The sequence below is a fragment of the Orcinus orca genome, chromosome 12 (assembly GCF_937001465.1).
Source record: "Orcinus orca chromosome 12, mOrcOrc1.1, whole genome shotgun sequence".
In the NCBI taxonomy this organism is placed as follows: Eukaryota; Metazoa; Chordata; class Mammalia; order Artiodactyla; family Delphinidae; genus Orcinus; species Orcinus orca.
Window position 1 is genome coordinate 46178137 of NC_064570.1, and position 18378 is coordinate 46196514.

Below are 18378 nucleotides of genomic sequence, written 5' to 3' on the forward strand. Positions count from 1 at the left end.
TCACTTTCTCAAAATCCCAGACAGTTTCCTAAATCCCAGGTAAAGACCCATCTCCCCAGATATCTATACACAGTGGGACTTGCAAATAAAATTCCCTCTGGCCACTGTGGTTTAGTGGCACATGTTTCCACCAATATTAGTTTCCTAGGATGGCCATAATAAATTACCACAAACTAGGTAGCTTAAAACAGCAGAAATTTATTCTTTCACAGTTCCGGAGGCTAGATACCCAAAATCAAAGTGTCAGCAGGGCCTGCCTACCTTCCAGAGGCTACAGGGGAGAATCCAGTTATGTCTTTTTCAGTTTCTGGTGGTGCCAGGCATTCCTTGGCTTGTAGTCGCTTCACTCCAGCCTCTGCCTCTGTGGTTACATTACCTCCTGCTTTTCTGTTTGTGTCTCTCCTCTGTTTGTCTCTTACAATGTTACTTGTCATTGGATTTAGGGCATACCCAGAATATCCAGGTTAATCTTCTCATCTTAAGATTCTTAATTTAATTATATCCATGAAGATCCTTTTCCTAAATAAGGTACATTTACACGTTCCAGGGGTTAGGACTTTATATCCTAATATCAATTCACTACACCATCTGAGGCAACCCTCCTTTCCAGCTTGAAATTGTCCTTTGGTTTGTTTTTGAGAGATAATGAAGGGTTTCATAGAGATTCGGGATCTCTCAGTGAAAAGGAAAGATCCTCTTTAGAAGAGTCAGGACACACCTTTCACTTTGCTGTCACCTGATAGTATTTGCAAAAATTGGGGAACCAGGAGAGATTTTGAAGCAATGTAGAATTGAGAAGCCTGGCAACAGTCTTAGAGAGACATGTATTCCCGAGAATGTCCTGGGATTTCATGAGTGGCTCTGACAAGTGGAACACAGCTTGTTTTTGATAGAGCTGGGATATCAAATGAGTTTATTTTTTTCACTGTAAGCGGCAATGATATATTTGTTAGACCCTCTCTCTAATTCCTAAGTGAGTGGTTTGGCAAACATCCTAAATCTCAGTTTATATCTTTTAATGCACTAGGTTCTATAACAGCAGTAAGCTGAGAAACATTTTTATAGAAACCAAAGAGTTCATTTGATACCTTTAAGCACATCCTCATAGGGCTCTAAAATAACCTTATATGCAACCATTATTCACGGTTTACAATTAACATCTTTATTATCCACTGACAAACTCAACCAAGTATATGACATTCTAAACTCATAGTCATTTTTAAAATGTAGTGACTGAGAAATGTTATACATTGTTTCTCTTGCCTTCTCTGAAACTAATTATGGTTTAGCAGCATCTCATAATATTAGGTCACTGGCTATGCTCAGTCACATATAGACTTTAAATTATCTCAAGCATTTTCAGAAACAAGAAGATTAAATCACATCAAGGAGTTATTTCAATATGGCATTAACAATTAAAGACACAGCTGAATCTAATTTAACTACTGTTTAATTCACCTAGTGGGTAGTGGCGATAGACTCTAGAGATCCTAATATTTTTAGGCCACATTCTTTGCTTGAATAGCCATCCACATTTGCTAGGATAAAACTATAATGCTTCATTTAACTTTTCTAAAATAGATAATGCTTGGATCTGCTGGAAACCCTGTTGAATTTGATCTATTTTTTAATCATTCTTAAACTACCTGTCTTCAGAAAGGTTCGATGATTTATAGTATTAACACATGTTTAAGAAACAAAATTATTATTAATTCTTTAAACATCTTTATTGGAGTATAATTGCTTTACAATGGTGTGTTAGTTTCTGCTTTATAACAAAGTGAATCATCTATACATATTATCCCCATATCTCCTCCCTCTTCTGTCTCCCTCTCACCTTCCATATCCCACCCCTCTAGGTGGACACAAAGCACCAACCTGATCTCCCTGTGCTATGTGGCTGCTTCCCGCTAGCTATCTATTTTACATTTGGTAGTATGTATAAGTCCATGCCACTCTCTCACTTCATCAGAGCTTACCCTTCCCCCTCCCCATGTCCTCAAGTCCATTCTATACGTCTGCGTCTTTATTCCTGTCTTGCCCCTAGGTTCTTCATAAACATTTTTTTTTTTTTAGATTCCATATATATGTGTTAGCGTACGGTATTTGTTTTTCTCGTTCTGACTTACTTCACTCTGTATGACAGACTCTAGGTTTATCCACCTCACTACAAATAACTCAATTTCATTTCTTTTTATGGCTGAGTAATATTCCATCGTATATATGTGCCACATCTTCTTTATCCATTCATCAGTCAGTGGACACTTAGGTTGCTTCCATGTCTTGGCTATTGTAAATAGAGCTGCAATGAACATTGTGGTACATGTCTCTTTTTGAATTATAGTTTTCTCAGGGTATATGCCCAGTAGTGGGATTGCTGGGTCATATGGTAGTTCTATTTGTAGTTTTATAAGGAACCTCCATACTGTTCTCTATAGTGGCTGTGTCAATTTACATTCCCACCAACAGTACAATGGGGTTCCCTTTTCTCCACACCCTCCCCAGCATTTATTGTTTGTAGATTTTTTGATGATGGTCTTTCTGACTGCTGTGAGGTGATACCTCATTGTAGTTTTGATTTGCATTTCTCTAATGATTAGTGATGTTGAGCATCCTTTCATATGTTTCTTGGCAATCTGTATATCTTCTTTGGAAAAATGTCTATTTAGATCTGCCCATTTTTGTATTGGGTTGTTTTTTTGATATTGAGCTGCATGAGCTACTTGTAAATTTTGGAGATTAATTCTTTGTCAGTTGCTTCCTTTGCAAATATTTTCTCCCATTCTGTTGGTTGTCTTTTCGTCTTGTTTATGGTTTCCTTTGCTGTGAAAAAGCTTTTAAGTTTCATTAGGTCCCATTTGTATATTTTTGTCTTTATTTCCATTTCTGTAGGGGGTGGGTCAAAAAGCATCTTGCTATGATTTATGTCACAGAATGTTCTTCCTATATTTTCCTCTAAGAATTTTATAGTGTCTGGCCTTACATAGAGGCCTTTAATCCATTTTGAGTTTCTTTTTGTGTATGGTGTTAGGGAGTGTTCTCATTCCATTCTTTTACATGTAGCTGTCCAGTTTTCCCAACACCAATTACTGAAGAGGCTGTCTTTTCTCCTTTTTATATTCTTGCCTCCTTTATGAAAAATAAGGTGACCATATGTGCGCGGGTTTATCTCTGGGCTTTCTATCCTTTTCCATTGATCTGTATTTCTGTTTTTGTGCCAGTACCATACTGTCTTGATTGTTATAGCTTTGTAGCATAGTCTGAAGTTCAGGAGCCTGATTCCTCCAGCTCCATTTTTCTTTCTCAAGATTGCTTTGGCTATTCGGGGTCTTTTGTGTTTTCCATACAAATTGTGAATTTTTTTGTTCTAGTTCTGTGAAAAATGGCATCGGTAGTTTGATAGGGATTGCACTGAATCTGTAGATTGTTTTGGGTTGTATAGTCATTTTCACAATATTGATTCTTCCAATCCAAGAACATGGTATATCTCTCCCTCTGTTTGTATCATCTTTAATTTCTTTCATCAGTATCTTATAGTTTTCTGCATACAGGTCTTTTGTCTCCTTACATAGGTTTATTCCTAGGTATTTTATTCTTTTTCTTGCAATGGTAAATGGGAGTGTTTCCTGAATTTCTCTTTCAGATTTTTCATCATTAGTATATAGGAATGCAACAGATTTCTGTGCATTAATTTTGTATCCTGCTTCTTTACCAAATTCATTGATTAGCTCTAGTTGTTTTCTGGTAGCATCTTTAGGATTCTCTATGTATAGTATCATGTCATCTGCAAACAGTGACAGCTTTACTTCTTCTTTTCCGATTTGGATTTCCTTTCTTTCTTTTTCTTCTCTGAATGCTGTGGCTAAAACTTCCAAAACTGTGTTGAATAATAGTGGTGAGAATGGGTAACCTTGTCTTGTTCCTGATCTTAGAGGAAGTGGTTTCAGTTTATCACCATTGAGAACGATGTTGGCTGTGGGTTTGTCATATATGGCCTTTATTATTTTGAGGTAAGTTCCCTCTATGCCTACTTTCTGGAGGGTTTTTATCATAAATGGGTGTTGAATTTTGTCAAAAGCTTTTTTTGCATCTACTGAGATGGTCATATGGGTTTTTCCTTCAATTTGTTAATATGGTTTATCACATTGATTGATTTGCATATATTGAAGAATCCTTGCACTCCTGGTATAAACCCTACTTGATCATGGTGTATGATCCTTTTAATGTGCTATTGGATTCTGTTTGCTAGTATTTTGTTGAAGATTTTTGTATCTATGTTCATCAGTGATATTGGCCTGTAGTTTTCTTTCTTTGTGACATCTTTGTCTGGTTTTGGTATCAGGGTGATGGTGGCTTCATAGAATGAGTTTGGGAGTGTTCCTCCCTCCGCTATATTTTGGAAGATTTTGAGAAGGATAGGTGTTAGCTCTTCTCTAAAAGTTTGATAGAATTTGCCTGTGAAGCCATCTGGTCCTGGGTCTTTGTTTGTTGAAAGATTTTTTTATTACAGTCTCAGTTTCAGTTCTGTGATTGGTGTGTTTATATTTTCTATTTCTTCCTGGGTTAGTCTCGGAAGGTTGTGCATTTCTAAGAATTTATCCATTTCTTCCAGGTTGTCCATTTTATTGGCATATAGTTGCTGTAGTAATCTCTCATGATCCTTTGTATTTTTGCAGTGTCAATTATTAGTTCTCCTTTTTCATTTCTAATTCTATTGATTTGAGTCTTCTCCCTTTTTTTATTGATGAGTGTGGCTAGCGGTTTTTCGATATTGTTTATCTTCTCAAAGAACCAGCTTTTACTTTTATTGATCTTTGCTATTGTTTCCTTCATTTCTTTTTCATTATATTTATGATTTCTTTTCTCCTGCTAAATTTGGGGGTTTTTTTTGTTCTTCTTTCTCTAATTGCTTTAGGTGTAATTTAGGTTGTTTATTTGAGATTTGAGGTAGGATTGTATTTCTATAAACTTCCCTCTTAGAACTGCTTTTGCTGCATCCCATAGGTTTTGGGTCGTCGTGTTTTGATTGTTATTTGTTTCTAGGTATTTTTTGATTTCCTCTTTGATTTCTTCAGTGATCTCTTGCTATTAAGTGCTATATTGTTTAGCCTCCATGTGTTTTGTATTTTTACAGATTTTTTCCTGTAATTGGTATCTAGTCTCATAACGTTGTGGTCAGAAAAGATACTTGATACAATTTTAATATTTTTGAGTTTACCAAGGCTTGATGTGACCCAAGATATGATCTACAATGTTGTACAAGTACTTGATAAGAAAGTGTATTCTGTTGTTTTTGGTTGGATTGTCCTATAAATATTAGTAAGTCCATCTTTTTTAATGTATCATTTAAAGCTTGTGTTTTCTTATTTATTTTCATTTTGGATGATCTGTCCATTGGTGAAAGTGGGGTGTTAAAGTCCCCTACTCTGATTGTGTTACTGTCAATTTCTCCTTTTATGGCTGTTAGCATTTGCCTTATGTATTGAGGTGCTCTTATGTTGGGTGCATAAATATTTACAATTGTTATATCTTCTGCTTGGATTGATCCCTTGATCATTATGTAGTGTCCTTCTTTGTCTCTTGTAATAGTCTTTGTTTTAAAGTCTATTTTGTCTGATATGAGAATTGCTACTCCAGCTTTCTTTTGATTTCCATTTGCATGGAATATCTTTTTCCTTCCCCTCACTTTCAGTCCGTATGAGTCCCTAGGTCTGAAGTGGGTCTCTTGTAGACAGCATATATACAGATCTTGTTTTTGTATCCATCAGCCAGTCTATGTCTTTTGGTGGGAGCATTTAATCCATTTACATTTAAGGTAATTATCGATATGTGTGTTCCTATTACCATTTTCTTAAGTGTTTTGGGTTTGTTATTTTAGATCTTTTCCTCCTTTTGTGTTTCCTGCCTAGAGCAGTTCCTCTGGAATTTGTTATAAAGCTGGTTTGGTGGTGCTGAATTCTCTTAGCTTTTGTTGTCTGTAAAGGTTTTAATTTCTCCATCGAATCTGAATGAGATCCTTGCTGGGTAGAGTAATCTTGGTTGTAGGTTTTTCTCTTTCATGACTTTAAATATGTCCTGTGACTCCCTTCTGGCTTGCAGAGTTTCTGCTGAAAGATCAGCTGTTAACCTTATGGGGATTCCCTTATATGTTATTTGTTGTTTTTCCCTTGCTGCTTTTAATATTTTTTCTTTGTATTTAATTTTTGATAGTTTGATTAATATGTGTCTTGGAGTGTTTCTTCTTGGATTTATCCTGTATGGGACTCTGAATTTCCTGGACTTGATTGACTATTTCCTTTCCCATATTAGGGAAGTTTTCAACTATAATCTCTTCAAATATTTTCTCAGTCCCTTTCTTTCTCTCTTCTTTTTCTGGGACCCCTATAATTCAAATATTAGTTTGTTTAATATTGTTCCAGAGGTCTCTGAGACTGTCCTCAATTCTTTTCAATCTTTTTTCTTTATTCTGCTCTGCAGTAGTTATTTCCAGTATTTTATCTTCCAGGTCACTTATCAGTTCTTCTCACTCGGTTATTCTGCTATTGATATTTTTAAGAGAATTTTTAATTTCATTTATTGTGTTGTTCATCACTGTTTGTTTGCTCTTTAGTTCCTCTAGTTCCTTGTTAAACAGTTCTTGTATTTTCTCCATTCTCTTTCCAAGATTTGGATCATCCTTACTACCATAACTCTGAATTCTTTTTCAAGTAAACTGCCTATTTCCTCTTCATTTGTTTGGTCTGGTGGGTTTTTACCTTGCTCCTTCATGTGCTGTGTGTTTCTCTGTCTTCTCATTTTGCTTAACTTACTGTGTTTGGGGAACACTGTAGTTTTTGCATCTATAGAAAGAATTCTTGGTTTAAATACAGAGATGTTTGTTAAAGTACCTTTTTATGTTTCTTGCAAAACTGTAGTTGGACTCGTTCAGTGCTTCCTCAAAGTTTTTTTCTTTTGTTTTGTTTTTAGTAAGTATCACCAAAGTGAAGATGCAGCAGCTAAACTTAAAAAATAGGGGAAAAAAAGAAAAAAGCTGTGTTGCTTCTGGAAGAGTCTTTTAAAACAGTCCCTGAGTTCAGAAAATTGTAAACCTGTTTCTTTTAAACATTAGATTCTCAAGTGAGATTTTGTTCACTTTGGGGTCCTAGATGTGTGAGAAGGACTGCTGATAATCTGTCATAAAAATGTCACAGTCAAAGCTCCATCTTTTTCTTTAAGTTTCCATCCTACTTTACTAAAGAAGTGGTTCAGAAGGGTGCCTTCAGAGAAGGCCATTTTTTCGTTAATGAAAATTATGTTTAAATTCACTCAGGCTCTTCTTCAGACATTAAATTAGTGTTCTGGTGTGTTCTGCCATAAACTATGGACAATTTTGGGCCTAAAATACCAGAGTGTGATCTCTGGGGAAGGTCACACTCTCAGCAGAACTACAGTCTGATAGACACTCTTTAGAAGAATCCTTCAAAGGATATTTATTACATCGTTCAACACCATAATAATCCATATTAAGATCCCACAAAAGCCTGAAGACCAACAGTAGAAATAATTATTTATAAAAAGTTATTTCCAAATGAATTACTTTAGAAAATATTGTCATTTCAGTAGGGTTTAGGAAATTTCTAAGATTATTTTATATGCTCAGAATGTAGATTATTTTAGGTAACTATGTCAGTTATATATGTGAATTCTGACTAATGAATAATGAGGAATATTTTAGAGTAATGACTAATGGACTAATTCTTATTAACTTATGAAGATGTATTCAGCCAAGTGTACCAGTGTTAAGTGGTGCTCTCATGAATATTCTCAATTATTTAAGTTTATAAATTTAGAGTTGATTATTTTCAAGTAAACATATTATTCATGAAGTTCCGAATTATCACATTTTCCCAAGAATCACATTTTTATTGCATGCATGCAAGTTTATAAAAAATCCTTTTCTTTGGTTATTAATAAAACATATCTGGCATACACATTGGCAGCTGACACATTAGTATCAAAAGTGTGACTAAATTGATTACTAACATTTCTGCTCCCTTAGGATTATGGACTCTTCATTGGATGTTAAAATAATAAAAAATGCTATTCTGGTCATTCCCTAAAATGCTTGGTTATGAGAAAAATTGAAGCTTATCTACCATGAGTTCTTTTTTACACAAAAATGAATTTATTTCCTGAGTGATTAAAGACCATGTGTTGGCAGAGTTAGTTCCTCTTTTAAAAATATTCCATGATAAGTACATCAGACACAGATTATTCTTTAGCAAGATTGTTATCCTACTTTTGAAAAACTGACAATAATGTCTTACTTAAATCTTGTTTTAGGTCTATGTATTATTATGTCTTACCAGGACACTGAAAAGGCTTCTTTGTGGTTTATATTTGAGCAGACAAATCAGTTTTTTTCCCTCCATTAGAAAACAGTCACATTAATAACAGTTTACAGTTATGGTCTCAGAATAAATGGGCACCATGCAGACATTTAAATCATGCCATCTATTTAGTTTGGGTGCTTAACAGAGTTCTATATCATAAGCACAGCTCTATTACTAAACTATGCAGGCAATCCTTGAACAATGTTATTTTTATGTAGAATTTTTTATTTAGGTAAAATACTTTGTTTATATTCCAATTTATACTTGATGTAGATTTGATTGCATGCTATTTTTTATGGCCGTGTTGACATGCCTTGATACAAAATTGTTCAGAATAAGTTGTCATAGAGTTAATAAGAACTGATTTCTGCCTAACACAGCTTCTACCCAAAGCATAAATTAGCTATTCACTTTAAATTGCTTGATCAAAAAGACAACAGTTTCTAAAAGCTTCCCTTGAAATTTTCTGGAAAATATACAGTGGAATTCATGTTGTAATGCAAAAGGTCTCAAGAAAATACATTCTTGAAGAATTTCTTACTTCAGTGTACCATCATTATAGTGTTGTACTCCATTGCTTTTGGCTGATAAAGTTATCAAGATAACTTTAAAATTCAATATGTTCTCAGTAAATATTTTTACCTAGTAATCTCTGAACACTTCCTGGCAAAAAACTAAGTCCTTGACTAAAAAACATATAAATTTCTGACTTATGTCCCTTTTCCTTCCCAATTCTCTGTCTCTTTGCCTCTGTGTAGATGTGTGTGGAACTCTTGATATAGAGAGAATAGAACAGTAAAAAAGAAGCTAGAAATGAGTTAAACATAAAATTTGGTATTAAGGAGCTGAAAATAAGGCAAAGAAACTAAAAATTTGTATACATTACATATAATAACATAGTGGGAATAATGGGATGTGAGTAGAGGGATAAGGGAGGAAATCCATTAGGCAACCTCAAAACAAGAAAGTTAAGAAAGATGATAGTGTCAGCCTCTTGCAGATCAATTAAAGAGTGGGAATTGAGCCAATGTTAGAAGGGAAGAATAGTACTATAATCTTCCTTTGAAAACAATGGCAATGGGCCATTTATCCTGTTGGTTTTACCTCGGGCTGGTGTCCAGCCTAGACAATTAATAAAATATTCTTGTTAAGGCACTGGCAACTTTATCTTGCCGCTGTTAGCAAAGTGTCACTAACAACTATGTGCACAGATCTGATCCATATTCTAAGTTTAAATGAAGTGAAAACGTAAAAATCCAATGCAGTTGTAAAGAAACAAGTTAGTAGACAATGGAGATGGATCTTTGCTCTTTCTTGGGGCAAACATGTTGAATGGAAGGACAATTCAACCTGATATTTTCATGATAATGACCATTTTTACAATGAAATATCCAGATGATATCTGGGTATCTGAATGGATAAGTAAGGTAGATTATTTATGGCTCCAAACAACTGGATATTTGGAGGTCCAAGTACATTGGTCCTAACAAATGCCAAGGTAAAATAACCTAAGTAAATGTGTTTTTGGTTTGTTTTTTAACATATTTATTGGAGTATAATTGCTTTACAATGGTGTGTTAGTTTCTACCGTATAACAAAGTGAATCAGCTATACATATACATACATTCCCATAATAAAAAATATATAGTACATTCTGTCCTATGCCAATAATATGTCTGAATTAGAACCAGTATTTGATATTCTCTCTATTTCTCTAAGTATTTTGAAGAGCAAATGACAACGAATACATTAGAGTTTTTTAATTACAAGGAATCCTTCAATATTTTTGCTTTCCTGTGGTTTAATCCCAATTTATTTTTATTCCCCCCAATAAATTTTTTACTAATATTAACATTGGCATTATAAACAATGTATTTTATAATTTATATACATTTATAATAAAATTCAGGTAATTAACTTTTTAATATATTATTTGATGGAACACATTTTGTTTTTCATTTGTTCTCTTTCTTTTTTTTAAGAGTATTGAAGTTGCTTATTTCTGAAAATTCTTATACTCTACAATGTTAGCCACAATTGGGTCAGTTTAATCTCTTTCAAAATCAGGATCCTATCCAAGAACAAACAAGTCGCTCTCATTATTTTAGTCACAGTACGTAAACGCTGGGGAAATGTATTCAATGCTTTCTGTCAGAGTTCTTTCAGTCATCAAAAAATACACTGAATGGAGTCTAAACAATATGATTGTAAATTTCTGATAAAGATCCATTTGTTTCCATCAGCCTAAATCTTAGAGATTTTATATAACATGATGGTTCACCAAAAACTAAAGGTTTGATGTGTGTGTTGAAGTTCAGTGAAAATCTAATTTCTTCTCCATACTGTTTTGTGTTAGAGAAGAAAGACTTTAAAAGGTTAACTTGGCAAATGGTATCCTTTGTTGCCTTTTCTTCTAATGGAAAATTGATACATTCCCCCAGTAATTTTTATAATGATGGAAAACTTATCGTGTTTAATTATCAAACTTACCACTTATATGCATACCCATACCTAATATGAAAATGAGAGTACAAAATTCTGAAGATTTTAGTTCCATTACCATAACAGATTAGACTACTCTTCTGGAGACTTGGTTTTGTCAAAAGAATAAGAAACACATACCCAAATACAGAAAACAGTAGAGAGGCAATAAGTAACCACTGAAGTGTGGCTGCCATATTTAATGTTTTATGTGCTATGTCTCCAGATAGCTTAGAGAGTAGAGATAGTGGAGTCCCCCCAAGCAGTGTGCCTTACTTATATACTAACATGGCATTATCACTTCAAATTAAATAAATTTTTAAAATAAGGATTATTTAAAAATCTGTAGTTTAATCAAGAGCTTGAAGATAAGCTGCAAATTTTCTAAAACTAGCCTCTGTCTCTACCTTACTCTAGTTATTTTAAGTTTTCTTTTATGAAGAAGTCTAATGAGATTTTGCACAAAAGTAACACTCTCAGAAATATATAATGATACGGAATCTTCAGAGTAGTTAAGGGTTTTTTGAGTCAACTACATTATTTTGCAGGATTATTTCATGCAGTGTTTATTTTCACCAGGGGATTTTTATTTGCTGTTGTAGTTGTATGAAGTAATGAAAATACCTTCTGGTCCTTTAAATAAGTAAATTCCTATATCCGACTTACCTAGCAGTAGTTCTTTTAGCAATTATGTGGCAAAACAAAGGACATTTCTTCTATATACAAAAGCTATGTTTCAATCCACGGATTGTTGTTGCGTTCCAAGATATTAGGTATAAATCCAGTTTATCCTTATAAAATATTCCCAGTGAAATTAGGTGGAGTCCTGATTGATTTAATACTGAAGAGTCTGGCTTACTGTAGTAAAGGCAGTTGAAAATTATATGAAATAATTGAAATTGGAATGGGACACACCCATAATGCTAAGCAGAAAGCAATATAATTAAAACCACACTGATATATCATATGACCTTGACCTAAATGGAATCAGTCTTGGACAATTCAGCAAGGGCTGTTTATCTTTGTTTTTTAATATTTGTGCTCATCCTTCTTCAGTCCTAAGAAGAAAGTCAAATGGCTTATTTTTCTTGGAAAACATCCAAACATCTGTATGTGGATTTCTACTCTCCTAACCATCAAGTAGAATGTAGGTCACTTCCTTACATACGTGAAACTCTGTATACAGACTCTACAAAGTGGGGCAAAACCTCATTTAATTTAGAGTGTGGGTATATGACTTAATAAATAAAGGTCATATCCAAATTTTTTTATACTCAAGTTTAAACTTTTCTATTTTACCATAATTGCTAACATTTAATGACTGTTTATTTTTAATTTAAAATATTCATTTTACACCTGATAATGATAAAGAGAATTCAACTGCTCTTATTAAATTTTTTCCTACTTCTCATTCATCCCAGTCTGTCTATACGACAAGAGATCCTTCTGCACAGTCATGGGACACCCCTGCCTGCATGTCCAGGCTTTGTCCACACCCCTGTAAACAGCTACCCTGTAGCCACCCTTTGGGCCTAGAGGCACGTACTCACTGGAGTATGATTGGCCCTCAGAGGGTGGAGCTAGGGAAAGGGCCTGCAGGGCCTCTGGATGTGGGCATGTGGCACTCATGTCAGAGTTCCTGGTTCCTGGAGTATGGTTTAGAAATGGTGGCAGGAGGTTGTAGCCACTGGTTGAGCAGGTGTCCTTGGGCCATCAGATGCCTAACACCACACAAAGAGACAACTGGAGGAGGATCAGAGCAGGCTTCTCTGAAATATGAAGGCCCAGGATAGGGGCACTAGTACCTGAGAATATAGATCTGGGAAATGAGAGTTCCAGACTAAGGTGGTGAGCTGTGTCGGCCCTTTGGAGTTCAAGCAGAAACAGCTTTGGCAAGAAGTGGGGTAACGTAAAGGTTGTGCACTCCACAAGGAACTAGAGAGAGCAGGATTCGACACCTGTATTTTATAAGTTGGACTCCTTGCACTTTTAATATTCTTTGTATTTATTCCTTTGGGCATTTTTTCTCTTTAGTACTTAGCTATCTATTTTGTATTTCTAGGCCTAACTTAGCTGTGCTACAGAGAACTGGCTTATCTATACTTGCGTCAGAGCTTTTAGGGGACAGTAGCTCCAGGTGCATGCAAGGCATGAGGGAAATAATCAAAGGAAGTGGAAATTTGGGAGGCAGTGAGGATATTTACTGGATGATGGTTATACATGTACTATGGAATCCAAGTTGGAAAAGAAGGGTGTGTAAGAGAGGAGGAGATTAATGGATAAGAGAAAAATGATGGAGTCAATACATTTGAAATTTGTGAACTAGGAGTTAAAGTGGTGATGTAAATCTGTTAGTTTTTTTGGTTGGAAACCAAGAAAGTAACCCTGACTCCCTTAAACATTAAAAAAAAATTAAAAACTGTAACAAAGCCCTGGAAAATGCAGAACAGAAACTCATGGGAAGTCTAGGAGAGGTCCACCAGATGACTCAGTGAAACCACCATTCATAGTGGTTTATCTTTGCTCATTTATATTTCCTAAATTTCCAAGAAAAAGACTTTTTTTTTGCTGACTTTAAAGTGCATTTATAAATTTCTCCTCATTGATTGTTCATGTACATTCAGGGGACAGGGCTGATAACAATAATTTAATAACTAGGGAATTAACCACTTGAGCAAGAGAGCTGGATGAACAGGAGTTTATGGTCAGAGTGGAATATTAGAAACTGTGATTTCAGAAAGGGTGCAATTTCTGCTGATGACAAGGAGTGATAAGGGGTGGTGGCTGAGTTCTGCAGAAAAAGTCCTAGTCAAGGAATCATGGTCACTTGTTCCATATTGAACAAAGGAAGAGACAAAGAATGTTTCTGGTCTGAGATATGGGAAGAATTGAAGCAGCAGTAATCAGAATGAAGGTTGTCTACCAGAAGAGCTAATTGGAGGGCGTGGAAAGAACAGACGGGGAATTATGTGGCTTAAAAATGCTAAATAAAATGCAGTGCATTATATGGAGAAATGGAGACAAATGAGGGGAAATGGGGAGACACAGCACAGGTCTCAGCCCTGCCCTGGCTTCAGTAACCTATTGTTCTTTTGATCACTCCAGGTCTCTGTTTTATTCTTGTAGTTCTCCTGTGCCCTCCCATACCTTTGTTCTTAGTGTTTTGATAAATAAACCCTTCTCAAATTATTCCAATTTGAGTGTACTATTGATTTCCCGTTAGGACCCTAACTGATACATCAGCTAATTTAAAATATTTTATCTCATTTTTCTCTATTATATATTATGGTTAACGATAATGATCAACTTTGTAATTACTAATAATCAAGCAGTATGCATATATTACATAATAATAGACATTATATTATTTAATTATATTATTTAATCTGTGAGGTAGGTTGTGTTCTCTTCATATTATAGGTGAGAAAACTAAGACTCAAAGATATTGTTATATAGTCAGTAAGTTGCAAAACCAGTCTGGGTCCAGTATTTGTTTTCTTAAATACAAGTATTGGATTGACACTCACAAAAGGGGATACCAAACTGAGTAAGCTTTACCTCTGCCCTTAGTAAGAGCAACAGCTATTTGGTAAAATAACTAATTAACTAAAAATAACTAATTAATTAATGTACGGTGTGTGTGTGTTTGTGTGTGTGTATCCTTCAAAGGATAAACTGGCTATCCTAGGTATGGAAGAAACCCACTTGAAAACTTTCCCAAAGCCCATCAAAATAGGTCATTACTTTGAGAAGTTGGCTTGATGAAAGCAACATTTACTTGAGTAAGTGTCTGCAGTGAGAAGTTTAAGCCATTCTCTATACACAGACAACCACATAGGAAAACAGCTCAGTAAATTCAAAGCATGAAGATCAAAGTTGTTATGATTACATTTTATTTCCATTTCACCTTACCTTACTGTGCATGCTTATTATTTTATGCTGTTTATACAGCCCATTACCTACTCCCTCTAGTTCTGAGGTCAGAGGAATGGCATTTCCCCTTTAGAGCATTACTACCTCACGCTCTATAATTGGCTAGTGGAATTAGAGATTTTGTGGTTATGGGAACAGAAAATTCCCCCCTTCAGCAAAAATGCAGAATTGTCATGGTACAATTTGCTTTCACTCATTCAAGCATTATTCAGACTTACTGATTTTTTAAAATTTCTTTCATTTTAAAAAAATTTGAGGTATTTTCTATTAAATTGGGCTGGCAGAAAACTATAAGATATATTTAAAACTTGGAGAAATTCCAGACACTATTAATCCAGACACTTTTGTTTTGAAAAGAATCCTTAGACATCATTTACAATTCACAGGACAGTTGTTTTCACATAGGGGAAGTTATCTGCCAAAGTCATATCAAAGATAACACACAATATCTGACAGGACAGAAAATTAGAGAAGTAATGTTCTTTGAGTTTTGAATTTTTATTTTATCTTTAAAAATGTAAATATGTTCTTATAAAATAGCTCATCTATGATTTGGCATTTCTGTTGTCAATAATTTATAGAAAGTGAGAACAGCAGTTGGCTTATTTTTTTCAGGAAACTTTTCTGAAGACAACAGAACTGGAAAACTAAATTGAACAATCTTACCACCCTCAAAGGACATTTCTTAGGAGCAGAAGCCCAGACATGTAAGTTTTTCCTTGGTAATCTTGTTAATAATAACTCTTAACCACTGGCGACAAGGGGACTTTTCCGTTCACTACCATCAAAGGCAGTTGAAATTAAGGACACTGAAAATGAAGGAGTTGGGTTGGGTGGAGGGCAGCCACTAATATAATCTAATTCATATTTAACCAGACAGTAATAAAAAAAACTTGCTTTCCTATTCATATAAATTGGATAGTTCATATAGGCTTTTTTTCTATTATAGGTTGGATTTGTAAAGAGTTAGTTTCTGTTACTTCTCCTGGTTACTGTGACTCTGCAGAATGAAAATAGAAATTCTGAAGGCTTGTGGCATGTGTTTGCATGCCTGAGTGTGTCACATGGGTGAAGAGGGAGACAGAGAGAGAAAAGCTTGTGAGCTGGTAGATGGAGCCAGTGTTCTCCAAGATGAACTCTTATGGGGGAGCCTTCTTGGATTTAGATTATTCCAAGCACAGCCTTCATTTCACTCTGATATCTTTTAATGTTGGGCTTTTTCTGTGCCAGTAGCATTCTTGAAAGCTATAAACACAAGCGAGAAGAACTGTTTATCGGTCAGGCCAAATGAGTTTTGTTTGTGGATGTTCTATGCACTGTGGAGGAAACAAAAAGGCTGTGAGGCCAGAAGTGCTGAGAACTGAGGTGCCAAGAACACCAGAGCGCATAGGGCAACTAGGGATGGGCTAGAACACAAAGGAGTTTATAATCAAGCCAGGTGAACTCTAAAACTTCATTCGTTGGGGAGGCTGGAGATTGGACTTAAGTTCGACTTCAATTTTTCCAGACATGCGGGCTCTTTTGGGCAAGTTTAATCCACGTGGACCTCAGTTTATTCTTCCATGTAATGAGGGATATCTTCTAGTCAGGGATAAAAAATATATGCATGTAGCTGAGTCTTCCCTGTTTCTCCACCCATGTGGCCAGTAAGCTAGGATGATCACACCTTTTCCTGCAGAACCCAGAGAGTGCTTAGAAGCCTTCTCAACATGATTTGCAAGAAGTAACTATCACTTGATTGGAGCTAGTGTGTGAAGTGAAACCAATTCACCATTCAGGGCCTGATTGATCTTTGACATCTGAATTTATGAATCCAAAATATGTTGTACGTGATCTGTGTCACACGTTTGGCATAAAAATAAACAGAAAAACAATGTCTTAAATTACAGCCTTTATGGGCAACAAACTGCTTTAGGTTAAACCTATTCTAAAACAACTGGTTTCTCAATTTTCAGTACACATCAAAATCACCTGGAAAGATTTTTGAAAACAGCAATGCCCAAGTTTTATCCTCAGAGATTCTGATTCTGTTTTCCTGGGGGTGGGTCCCAAGTATCACTTTTTTTTTAAGCACCTCTAACAAATCTAATGTGAAGACAGGGTTGATAACCATTGAGCTGGAGGAAACAAAACAGTAGCACTGAACACTACTCCTCTCAGATAAGCATGAGGAAAAGAGAGAGAAACACCTGTGCAGTTTGCTGCAGTATGTCTCCATGTACGAGGCAAGGATTTTATTTGGCTGTGAAGATTAAGCTGGGTCTGAATACATGTTGAGGAGAAGGGAGAGAAATTTTCAGGTTGGAGAAGTAGAATGGACAAAAAGCACAGAAGTGAAAAGCATGTCATGAGTGAAGAAGACACAAAGGCTATTTGATGTTGGGGGAGGGGTGTGAGAAATTAGATTGGCTAAGTGTATAAAGCTATTGAAATTGACTAGCATTTATCATTTAAGGTTCATAAAACTGTTCTATACATCTGCACTGGAAGTGTTACAAAAGCCTTCAGTCTCCGTTTTAGTGACTGAATAAATAGCCGATTTTCTCCTTTTAGAAACAAACTAACTCACGCTTTTAACCTGACCAATGAAGTAAAGTAGGCCTTCATCTGGTAGGAAATGCTGGTGACTGGAGTCTGTCTGCTCATTCTTGTTTAGACCCCCAGAAGAAGTGTAACCTCTTTCTGAAAATGTTATAAAAAGTGTAAGAATTCCACAACCAGTGGAAAATAATTTAACTTAGCATTAACATTAGAGAAAATCCATACCATAAGGGTTACTTTTTCTCTTTATAACAATCTTGAACTCACTGGGGTAGAAAATGAAATGGTTTTATACATCATCCTGTGACCATAAAGTACCTAACATAGAGCTTTATAGAATCTGGGTATTGAGTGTATGTCTGAAAATATAACCAGATTATTATGCTCCTTCTTTTTTGTTTTCCAATTATTGTTCCTTTCCTTGCATTTGAGTTCTTATAGCAGTCTCCCCTAATTAAGGTTTTACTGTTATTGTTTTCTGTTTTCCCGGCGCAACGCATCCACCGGCAACCCTCTCAAGTCAGGGTGCATTTCTAAAGTTGTATGTAAGATAAGGGGAGCTCTTAAATAACCTGAGAACAAAATTCACTTAATGTGAGGTAAAGGTTAATAGATGAAAATAGACTGTGGAAAAAAAGGGCTTTACATACAAGTTCTTTGCTATTTAACTTTGAGTTTTGTAGGCAGCTAAAAATAGCCCGGGCACACCTGTGTTATTAAGTGATCCTTTATACTGTAGACTTTAGGTTAGACTGTGTTTTTACTTAGGTGTTGATAGCTAGGCAATTGCTTTAATTTATCTGCTACATTTGAATTATTTCAAGTTAGCATCATTTTTCCATGATTAGCAAAATAATAATAATTTATGAAATGGAAAGCTCTTCATTGGGCTCTGTCAATGGTAGATCATGATTTCTAATCTTGACCTTCCAGCTTCCACTAACTGGTAAAGAAATAAGAGACTGCATTAGGTGAAATAAGAATAGTAATAATAGCAATAGTAATACTTCAATGAGGAATCAACACTACACATAATCACAGAGGAAATCGT